This window comes from Lissotriton helveticus, chromosome 6 (genome assembly GCF_964261635.1).
Source record: "Lissotriton helveticus chromosome 6, aLisHel1.1, whole genome shotgun sequence".
Lineage (NCBI taxonomy): Eukaryota > Metazoa > Chordata > Amphibia > Caudata > Salamandridae > Lissotriton > Lissotriton helveticus.
Window position 1 is genome coordinate 1,465,673,981 of NC_136067.1, and position 10,411 is coordinate 1,465,684,391.

Genomic DNA, 10,411 nt, shown 5'->3' on the forward strand with positions numbered 1-10,411 from the left:
GTCTATGTAGCGACTGTACAGTGCCACATTTTCTGACATTTGTGTGCCATGTGTTCTCATGAGTACTTGCTCCTCCCACCAGCCCATATGCAAATTAGCATAGCTGGGGGCGAAGCAAATACCCATGGCCGTCCCCTGTGTCTGTTTGTAAAGCAATTTGTTAAACATAAATGTATTATTTTCTAGACACCATTCTGACATCTGTAAAAGCATTTGTGTATGATGGTAGTACTCAATGTTTCTTCTCTGTATGAAATGTTTTAGGGCGTTAAGCCCATCTCTATGTCGGATACTTGTGTACAAGCTTTGCACATCTAACGTCATGAAAACATAATCACAATGCCAATTAACATCATATATTTTTCTCAAAAAGTCTCCACTGTCCCTTGTATATGAAGGCAAGTTTCTCACAATGGGCTGCAAAAAATGATCTATGAACTTGCTTGTATTTTCAAAGAGTCCCCCAATCGCCGAAATTATGGGCCTCCCAGGGGGACATAAGTCATTTTTGTGTATCTTTGGGGTTAGATACAAATGCGGGGTACAGGATAATTGTTTTTCAAAAATTCAAATTCAAGTTTGCTAATGATTCCCGCTATTTTCCAGTCATGTAGGCATTTGTGGTATCTGTCCTGTATGTTTGCAATGTTGGTTGCGCTAATTCTTGTATAGCATTCCCTGTCAGAAAGCTGCCACAGTGCTTCATTATTGTACATCTCTTGGGGCCATAGGACCACATTTCCTCCCTTGTCCGACCAACGTACTATAATGTCGTTTCTGTCTTTGAGTTTTTGTAGTCCCTCCTATTGTAAGTCCTGCGTGACTTGCCGCTTCTTGTGTTTCCATAGTTTGTGTTGGCTCCCCAACGTCCAGATCTGCCATTTCTCTGATAAATTCCATGTCCGCTATGTTCTAATTGCCTTGAGAGTCATTTGCGCTCTCTTCTGTGTTGGGAATACTGCTTTTGTCCTTGGAATTAAAATAATGTTTGCGTAGTTTTAATTTCCTTGTAAATTGATGCAGATCTATACGTGTTTGCGTATAATCAAAGTTTGTTTTTTTGCAGAAAGAGAGGCCAAGTGTCAATATTTCTTCTTCTTTAGATGTCAAAGCCATGTTAGAAAGGTTAATGACTGTGTTTTTTTGTGTTCTATTGCGTCATTCATCTTCTGTTGTTCTTTCTGTATGTTTGGTTTTTCTGTTTTTTCTGTTGTTGATTTGTGGTTTTGTTTGCCCCATCTCCTGTTTTTTCGCTTTCTTGTCCTTGATATGGGGGTTTGTGTGCCCTGTATTCTTGGCGTGGTAGTCGTGGCCTGAGTGTGTTCAGGCTGTCCTACCGTAAAAAAGCAAATTCTTCTTCGGGTGTTGGAACTGAGCGTTGTTGGCCTTGATTGCCTGAGGTCCCTGGGTCTGATTCTGCCCCCGAGCTGACCTCCGATTCACTTGGTACTGTGTCCTCCTGCATGTTAGTTGTGGGTAATTTTCGTTGTCTGATGCTGTCAAACTTGCGGGCAAACGTGTAGATTCTCCCTTTTAAATAATCGTTTCTATCGCGTTGAAATTTAAGAGCTTTCCGGTCTTTAATGGTTTGCTCGTATTTCACAACTCTAGATTTAATTTCAATCATGCTTTTGTTTATTTCAACTTGATTCGGACTTTCTTCCAACTGTTTGCTTACTGTTTCTAGTTTGGCCAAAAGTTTTTCTCGGTCTGAAGCAGCATACTTTATCAGGATTTCGAGCATGTTTTTTGATGATTGAGCATTATTGTCTGCCAATTCCTGTAGCATGGCTGGATCTGGGTTGTCATACGTTGGAGCTAATAGTACTATTAGCCCTCGTGGCACTCGGCCTACCTCCAAATATCTACGCAGAGAGGTATGTTCCCACCATTTGGAAATTTCTTGTTTTCGGAATTTTTCAAATTCTCTTAGTAGTGTTTTAATGTCTGAGCCATCGGTCTGCTGTTTCCCCGTAGCTTCTGAAGTACCTGGAGTCGTACTTTGGTCGGTGTCACAGAAGATATTCAATGCAGCCTCCTCACGTTCACGCACCCACTCCTCCGCCATCCTATGTTAGGAAAAGACTTATTCTTCCTTGATACCCACTGTCATTGAGTTATAACCACAACGGACTACCTCTCCCAGCAGCCACTTGGATAGGACCCAAAAGAGCACCGCTGACAACACTCACAGGCTTACCTGGACACTTGGATGCCCTCCAGCATAGTCAAGGATCCGGAAGCCCGTGTCTGTGCGATCAGGCAATGCTCTTATCGTCCTGCGATGTCGGCTTGGGGGGGCGCTTCGATTTCCTCGGTCTCAAAGATGAATCCACTTTGTTTTGCCATGCGGCGAAGAGCACCAGAGCGAGGAGGGTCAGCGTTCGGGGATCTGGCAAGTCCCTGTATATAGTTTCCAATCCTGGATCCAAACATGCAAAAACAGGCGCTGACACCATGGGATATATATATATACACACATACATATATATATAAATACATACACACATACATATATACACACACACATACATATATATATACAGACACGCATATATATATATATACACACACACACATGCATATATATATGTGAATATATATATATAAGAAGGCCCTGCTACATTAAGTGTCCTGGATTTACACTGGCACCACGCAGTTCTCAGCGTTATCGAGATCGAGGGATCGATATATCCGGAGACCACCAGGAACCACAGGCCAGCATGGGTGGATCGAGGTATTTTATCTCTACTGGGCGCGAAGTCTCTATTTGACAGCCCCTGCCCATCTGCGAACCTGCGAGGAATGGCTGCAGCAGCACGGGGGGACTCAGGGCAGCAGCCGTGCACTTTTTCTTGATCTGAGGCTCCCTTCACCACTCGCCTGCAGGCTAGCACAGACCCATTGTTTCTATTCACTCCCCCATTCCACCAACTCAGTCTGCCCGATACAGTGCATTCTGGGATATGAAGTTCTACATACAGATTAAGAACTATCACAGGTGTGCTGACAGCATTAGGGGGAGGAGTTCTGGGTGCGAGCACGTATTTAACACAGGATGGAGCTAATTGGTGAAGGACTCGCTACAGTGCAGGGCGCTGAGGAAGGCAGTTTTGCCGTAATGCATTTGTCGCTACTGGGACCAATTGAATAAAGCGTGTTGTCAGCCCTGAAATCCCCTCTGGGCTCTGATTTCTTCTTCTGAGGGATTTTTCGTTATATCTATCTATACTAATATAATAAAGAGAGAGCCCAAACCTTTGAGGCGGGTAATCTCAGGAACCACAGCACCAATCACAACATCCAATACAGCGTTGGAAAGGGCAGTTGCAGCAGAAGGACATAGGCTATGCAGACGCCCACCATATACATTTAAAAGGTAAAAGAACTGTGCCAGCAAAGTAGTCCCTTGTGGGCGTGTCTGCGTTGTGCTGTGGGCGTGTGCTGGGGGCGTGACAAACGCTGGGGGGGTGTGGTATGTTCCACCCTTCATGCCATGTCTCATATCGTGTGCATCCCACCCTGCTCCCTTTAAATACCCCTGTACCCCATAATCATAGCCCACCCTTACTCCTTAAAATACCCCAACACCCTTAAACACTAACCCTTCTTAACCCTATAAATATACCCTGTACCCCAAAACCCAAACCTAGCCCTGAACCCTATAAATACCCCTGTACCTCAATACCCAAACCTACCCCTGAACCCTAAAAATACCCCCGTACCCCAAAACCCAAACTCAGCCCTGAACCCTAAAATACCACTGTACTCCAAAACCCAAACCTACCCCTGAACCCTAAAATACCCCTGTACCCCAAAACCCAAACCTAGACCTGAACCCTTAAAATACCCCTGTACCCCAAAACCCAAACCAACCCCTGAACCCTAAACATACCCCTGCACCCCAAACCCCAAACCTAGCCATGAACCCTAAAAATAACCCTGTGCCCCAAAACCCAAACCTAGCCCTGAACCCTTAAAATACCCCTGTACCCAAAAAAACAATCCTACCCCTGAACCCTAAAAATACCCCTATACCCCAAAACCCAAACCTAGCCCTGAACCCTAAAAATACCCCTGTACCCCAAAACCCATAGCTATCCCTAAACCCTAAAACTACCCCTGTACCCCATAACCCAAAACTATATCTGAACCCTTAAAATACCCAAACACCCCAAAACATATACCTCAGTACCCCAAAACATATACCCCTATACCCATACTTACCTTATCCAAACATAAAAAACATGCTTTTACCATTCATGCATTTACAACGAATTTCGTTGTAAATGTATGCGTGGTAAAAGCATATAAAATGTAAAGCCATGCGTTTTAATGGCATTGCGGAGTCACAGTACTTTCGTAATGAAAGTATGCGGAGTGATGGTATGCGGAAAGAAATTTGCGGAATAATGGGTGTTTACCCTCCCCCGGTAAGTACATTGGTGGCACGGCGGCCCACATCTCCAGCAACATACTCATATTTTTTCACCACCCATTTGAAAAATGCACAGGTCTCTCTCATTGATGGCCAGCACGACATACACTTTTAGACACACCTCCCGCCACAAGTTCTAGAATTGCGAACTTTAGAGCTGGGGAGCTACGTTCGAATCTCGGCATCAGCTCAACATCCTGTGATTCCAGGCAAATCGCTTTGTCTCCCCGTGCCTACCACAAATGAATGTGTTCTTCTGTAATGTAAATTGTGCTCATGCCATGTTGTCGAGTTCGCGCTATATAATATTGCAAGGAAAAATAACTCCAGAAACTCCAGTTCACACACTACTGAACGCGCACTCTTAAGTGCATTAACAGTGCACTGTGAATCGGAGCGTTTCACAGGCCTGTCACAGATAAGAAATGCTATCAAAACAAAATCCTACAAAACAATATAATACTGGCCGGCAGCAATTCATACCCGGACAACGTCGGGACGGGCTGCTAGTATATGTATAATATACATATATTTTTTTTAATGCAGCACTGGTTCCCTTAAGAAACACAGGCTGCTTAAAAAAAAATTACATTTTGGAATGCGGTCATAGGTATGAGAGTGTGCTTTCCCTTTCAGGAAGCCATTCCTATGATTACAGCCAATCCCACAGATTTGCAAATTCTAACCTTATTGACTATTAATTAGGCAGGTAACTACGCTACCCCCTTCAATTCCTTATTTCGTGAATTAGCCTAATAATACATAGGTCAGTTAGCAAAATATTATTCCATTAGCAAAAATGGTGTGCACAATTTGCAAAGATTTTTGCAAATGGAATGATATCAGGACCTTAACTTGCTTAAGGAGATGGATGCCAATTCTGTTCACTCCTTGTTTGCAGTTCTACCTAGTGGTAAGTGCCTGTTGAAATCTGCATCATGTACAATAATACAAAATGTAATCTGTTTAGACAGCAGCCTGGTAAATAGTAAAGTTTATTTCCTATTGGCATGGCTACTGGACAAGTTGGGCATACTGTCTGCTATTTAGCCAGCCACTATGTGAATAATGAGAATTATTTCCTATTTGCATGGCTGCTGATCAAATAGTATATAATTTCTGCTATTTGGTCAATGGGCAGGTAAATATTGAAGTATCCATGTTGTGTTTTTGGACATTTCCTATTGCGGGCACTAGGCCTTCCCACACAAGTGAGGTACATTTTATCGGAAGACTTGGGTAGAAGGAAGTTTGTGGCTTCCATCACAAAAATGAGAGGAACGTGTTTTTTTCAAATTTTGAGGTTTGCAAGGGATTCTGGGTAAAACAACCTGGGGAGAGCAATGCAAGTCACCCATCCTGGGTTGCCATAGGTGTCTAATATTAAAAGATTTACTGGTTTGCTAAGTTACACTAGGTGCGAGCTGAGCTATTGCGCAAAATCCACAGTAAACCACTTTGCAAAAAATGGGTCCGTTTTGGTGGAAAAATGTGATGTATCCATGTTGTGTTTTCGGCCATTTCCCGTTGTAGGCACTAGGCCTACCCACATAAGTGAGGTAGCAGTTTATTACAAAGACTTAGGAGAATGCTCGGAGGTTTGAGGCTCCCTGCAGAATCTAGAACTTTCCATCACAGAAATGAATGGGTGGAAAATGTGTTTTTTAGTTAAGTTTTAGGTTTCTAAGAAATTATTGGTACAACAAGCTGGCAAGAGCCATGCAAGTCCCCCTATCCTGGATTCTCCTAGATGTCTAGTTATACAAAATGTACAGGTTTGCTAGGTTTCCCTACGTGCTGGCTGAGCTATGGCCCAAATTCCACAGCTACATACTGTGCAAAAAACGGATACGTTTTGAGTGGAAAAATGTGATGTATCAATGTTGCGTTTTGGGCAGTTTCCGGTTAGAGGCACTAGGCCTACCCATTCAAGGAGGTACTACTTTTATCGGAAGACTAATGGGAATGCTGGGTGGAAGGATGATTATGGCTCCCTGCAGATTCCTGAACTTTCCATCACAAAAATGTGAGGAAAATGTTTTTTTTTCCAAAGTTTGAGGTTTGCAAAAGATTCTAGATAAAACAACATGGTGAAGCGACACAAGTCACTCATCCTGGATTTCCATAGGTGTCTAATTTGCAAAAATGTACAAGGTGTGCTACATTTCCTAGGTGCAGACTGAGCTAAGGGCAAAATCGAAAGCTAAACTCTTTGCAAAAAACAGGTTAGTTTTGAGTGGAAAAAGATTGTGTATCCATGTTGCGTTTTGGGCCCTTTCCTGTTAGAGGCATTAGACCTACCAAAACAAGTGAGGTACCATTTTTACTGGAAGACTTAGGGGAATGCTGGGTGGAAGGAAGTTTGTGGCCCCCGGCAAATTCGAGAACTTTCCGTCACAGAAATGTGAGGAAAATGAGTTTTTTTAGTCAAAGTTTGCAAGAGATACTGGATATAACAACCTGGAAAGAGCCAGGCAAGCCACCACATCCTGGATTCTCCTAGGTGTCTATTTTACAAAAATGTACAGGTTTGCTAGGTTTCTCTACATGCTGGCTGAGCTACGAACCAAAATCCACAGCTACAAACTTCTAAAAAAACAGGTCAGTTTTGAGTGGAAGAAGGTGATGTATCCATGTTGCGCTTTGGGCCATTTCGTGTTGCAGGCTCTAGACCTACCTGCACAAGTGAGTTACGATTTTTATCGGGATACATGTGGGAGCATAGAATAGTCGGAGGTTTGTTATTACCAATTGGATTTCACTGCATGTGTGCCTTCCAAATTTAAGCAAGTGTGTAAGAAAGAAGACATTTTGAATTATCCCCTCTAAATCTTATGCTCCTATGGGTAACCACAAATGTAGATATGTACAAATAACTACGGCTCCTAAATTCCATATCTAGTAATTCAGAAATACATAAGTTACCTTGATACCTATTTTTCACTCTACACATTTTCACCACATGAATTGGTCTATACTCAGTACACAATGAAAATCATTGTACGGTGCAGCTTAGTTGTTGGCTATGGGTACCTCAGGTTCATGGAGAACCTACAAACCCCAGATATCCCCACAACCAAAAGGGTCTAGTAAACACAATGATACATTGCTTTTGTAAATCGGCCTGCGTGACAAAACTTTACAGATGAAAACATTATCACAAATGGTTGTTTTTTTCCTACTCCTTTCACTATTTTAGCACTTAGGGCCTTATTAGGATGTCGGTCGGGGATTAGGATGTCCTTTTCCCACAGCCTTTTCATGGTGGTCCAACAACCATGGAAAGGCTGTCGGAAAGGGACTTTGGGGGTCCCTAGCAGGATCGCCACCCCATTGGGCCTCTGTTATGTGGCCAGGAGGAGTGCATGAGGTGCCCCCAAACATTCATGTACCACATGGTGCCTTTCCACGGTGCATGGATGTTTGCACACATGCCTTTTACTATGGCGGTTTGGCCGCAGCACAAGTTGGAATAGTGAACTGCATGTTTCTGACCGCTTACTCTACAGTTGTATCATAATATGGCAGGTTGAACCATCCACTACATGTCGGGCGGTCTCTGTCCCACCATTGTAATGAGGCCCTAAATTTCTTTTGGTAACTCTTGGGGGAGCTCCACATATAACTCTTTGCTAAACTCGGAATGCTGTCCACTTTTCAGAAATATATAGCTTTCCTAGATCATGGGTTCACACTTGGTTGCCTCCACAAACTGGAAGTAGGTTAAAAGCACAAAAAATTGTTAAAATGGGCTATCTCTTTGAAAAATGCCAAAATTGTGGTAAAGAATGAGTTTTTTTTATTCCGCTCTGAATGTCCCTGAAAGCTGGGAAGATGGTGACTTTAGCACAGCAAACCGTTCATTGATGCCATTTTATGAAGAAAAAAACAGACACTGGTATCCAGAATACTTTTTTTCCCTATTTTCCTCCAAAACTCAAGATTTATCTATACTTTGGCTAATTTTTTAGTCCCCTCTAGGAGAATCCACAAATCATGGGTACCTTTAAAATCCCAAGGATATTGGTTAAAAAAAGGACCTAAATTTGGCATTGATACCTAATGTGGACACAATGGAATGGAGGCCTAAGCATGAATCCCCCAAATAGCCAAAAAGGGCTCAGCATGGTGGGGGAATGGGGAGCTCCAGCAGTTAAGGGGTTAACTAGCATCCATGTAAATGTATTTGCTGTTGGCAAAGTCACTTGCCAAATAGTACATAACGCCTTATATTTAACCAGCAGCCAGGTAAATAGTGACATTTCTTTGCTATTTGCAAGGTCAATGGCCAAATAGTAAATCATTTCTGATATTTAGCTAGCAGCCGGGTAAATAGCCAAGTTTACTTGACATTTGAATGGCTGCTGGCCAAATTGAACATAATGTCTGCTCTTTTGTTAGTATCTGGGCAAAGAGTACACTTTCTTTGCCATCTACTTGACTGCTGGCCAAACAGTTAGCCACTGGCCATGTAAACAGTAAAGTGTTTTTGCTATTTGCATGACTGGTGGCCAAACAGTAAATAATCTCTGCTATTTAGCTAGTGGCCCAGTATATATCAAACTTTCTCAGTTATTTGTATGGCTGCCAACTAAACTGTGTAGAAACGTTACTATTTAGCCAGCAGAGCCTAGGATAAATGTTAAATAATTTCTACAATTTAGCCAGTGGGCAGGTAATTAGTTCAGAAGATTCACTATTTACATGGCAGCCGGCTAAATAGCCATTAAAATACATTTTATTGTAAGCTATTTCATAAAATGATGTAATGAGTCCTTAGTATGTTATTGGTTTCAGAAATCTATCAAGATTTAGACATTCATCACTTATATTTTCAATAAACCAATTTGAAACAAGGCAAAGTTGCCCAATGATAGTTCCCTAGAAAAGAAATATGTACTCACAACAGCCAAAGAAACTGCTCCTTGTATTGCTGAAGCCCATTCAAAGTGAAATCTATCATTTAGGAATCCACCAAGTGTTGGTCCAATAAAATCTCTAAAATGAATAAAAAGTTAATATTTTAGTACAACAAGGAATATACAAAATACAAAGCGTAGGTACAGGTGATCACACATGGACAGACAGACCGGTGATGCATCTTGGGGGGATAGCCAAGCAGGTTGGCCTTAATCCCCTCTTAGTTCTCAGAGCAGTTTTTAGTCCAAATATTTTCTAAGTCCCAAGTTTTTGATTTTGGCTATCTGGGTACCCTTAGCCCCACCTGTTAGAAGCGGCTGTCTCTAGTTGGCAGAGGTATACACTTCTGACAAATAGGGACACACCTTTTCTAGTCAGGGCAAGGGGATCACACACTTAGATAACCCCTGCTCACCCCCTTGGTAGCTTGGCAAAGCAGACAGGCTTATCTCAGAGGCAGTGCGTTAAGCATTTATGACCACATACAGTAATAAAGTGAATACACTACAAATGGACACGACACAGTAGTATTATAAAAATAAGAATGTTTATATAAGGCTTAGCACAAGACCAAATAACGACAAAAATATACCACAATCTTAATAAATACTCTTGGAAGGAAAAATAATAGTTCAAGTACAGTTTCTTCTTAGCACAAAGTCTTTAGTAACAAAAGCAACTCTTCTACTTTAAAACACAGTTCTTGGCAACAATGTAACCCACACGGGAGTCACACGACGTCGAGGCAAAGTTAATCCAAAGGTTCGGCGTCGACCGCGAGGAGCGCTATATCGAGCCCGGAGTCGCACAGACCCCCACAACACAGTACCTTGGAAAAGTGAAGCACTCGATGATCAGCGGCGTCGAGATGTCCGGCGTCGCGTCTTCGGCGTCGATCGGGCCTCGGAGTCGGGGCGATCTGCAGTGGCGTTGACCGAAGTCAGGCGGGAGCAGCGCTCACAAGATGAAGCAGGATACGGCGTCGTCGTAGATGTCGATGTTGCAAGAGTGAGCAGCGCTCACGGCGTCGAGAGGGCTCGGCGTCGATGCGAT

The 10,411-nt window shown here is 42.7% G+C and overlaps 1 long non-coding RNA gene across 1 annotated transcript in view; it reads right to left on the reverse strand.

The window, feature by feature from the left end:
- The window catches only part of LOC144761793 (uncharacterized), a 343,302-nt gene extending 333,865 nt beyond the window's left edge, over nt 1–9,437 (reverse strand). Inside the window, exon 1 of the long non-coding RNA XR_013595897.1 lies at nt 9,343–9,437. This is a non-coding gene — a long non-coding RNA (uncharacterized LOC144761793). The remainder of the gene's footprint in view (nt 1–9,342) is intronic.
- Between the last annotated feature and the right edge of the window lie 974 nt (nt 9,438–10,411).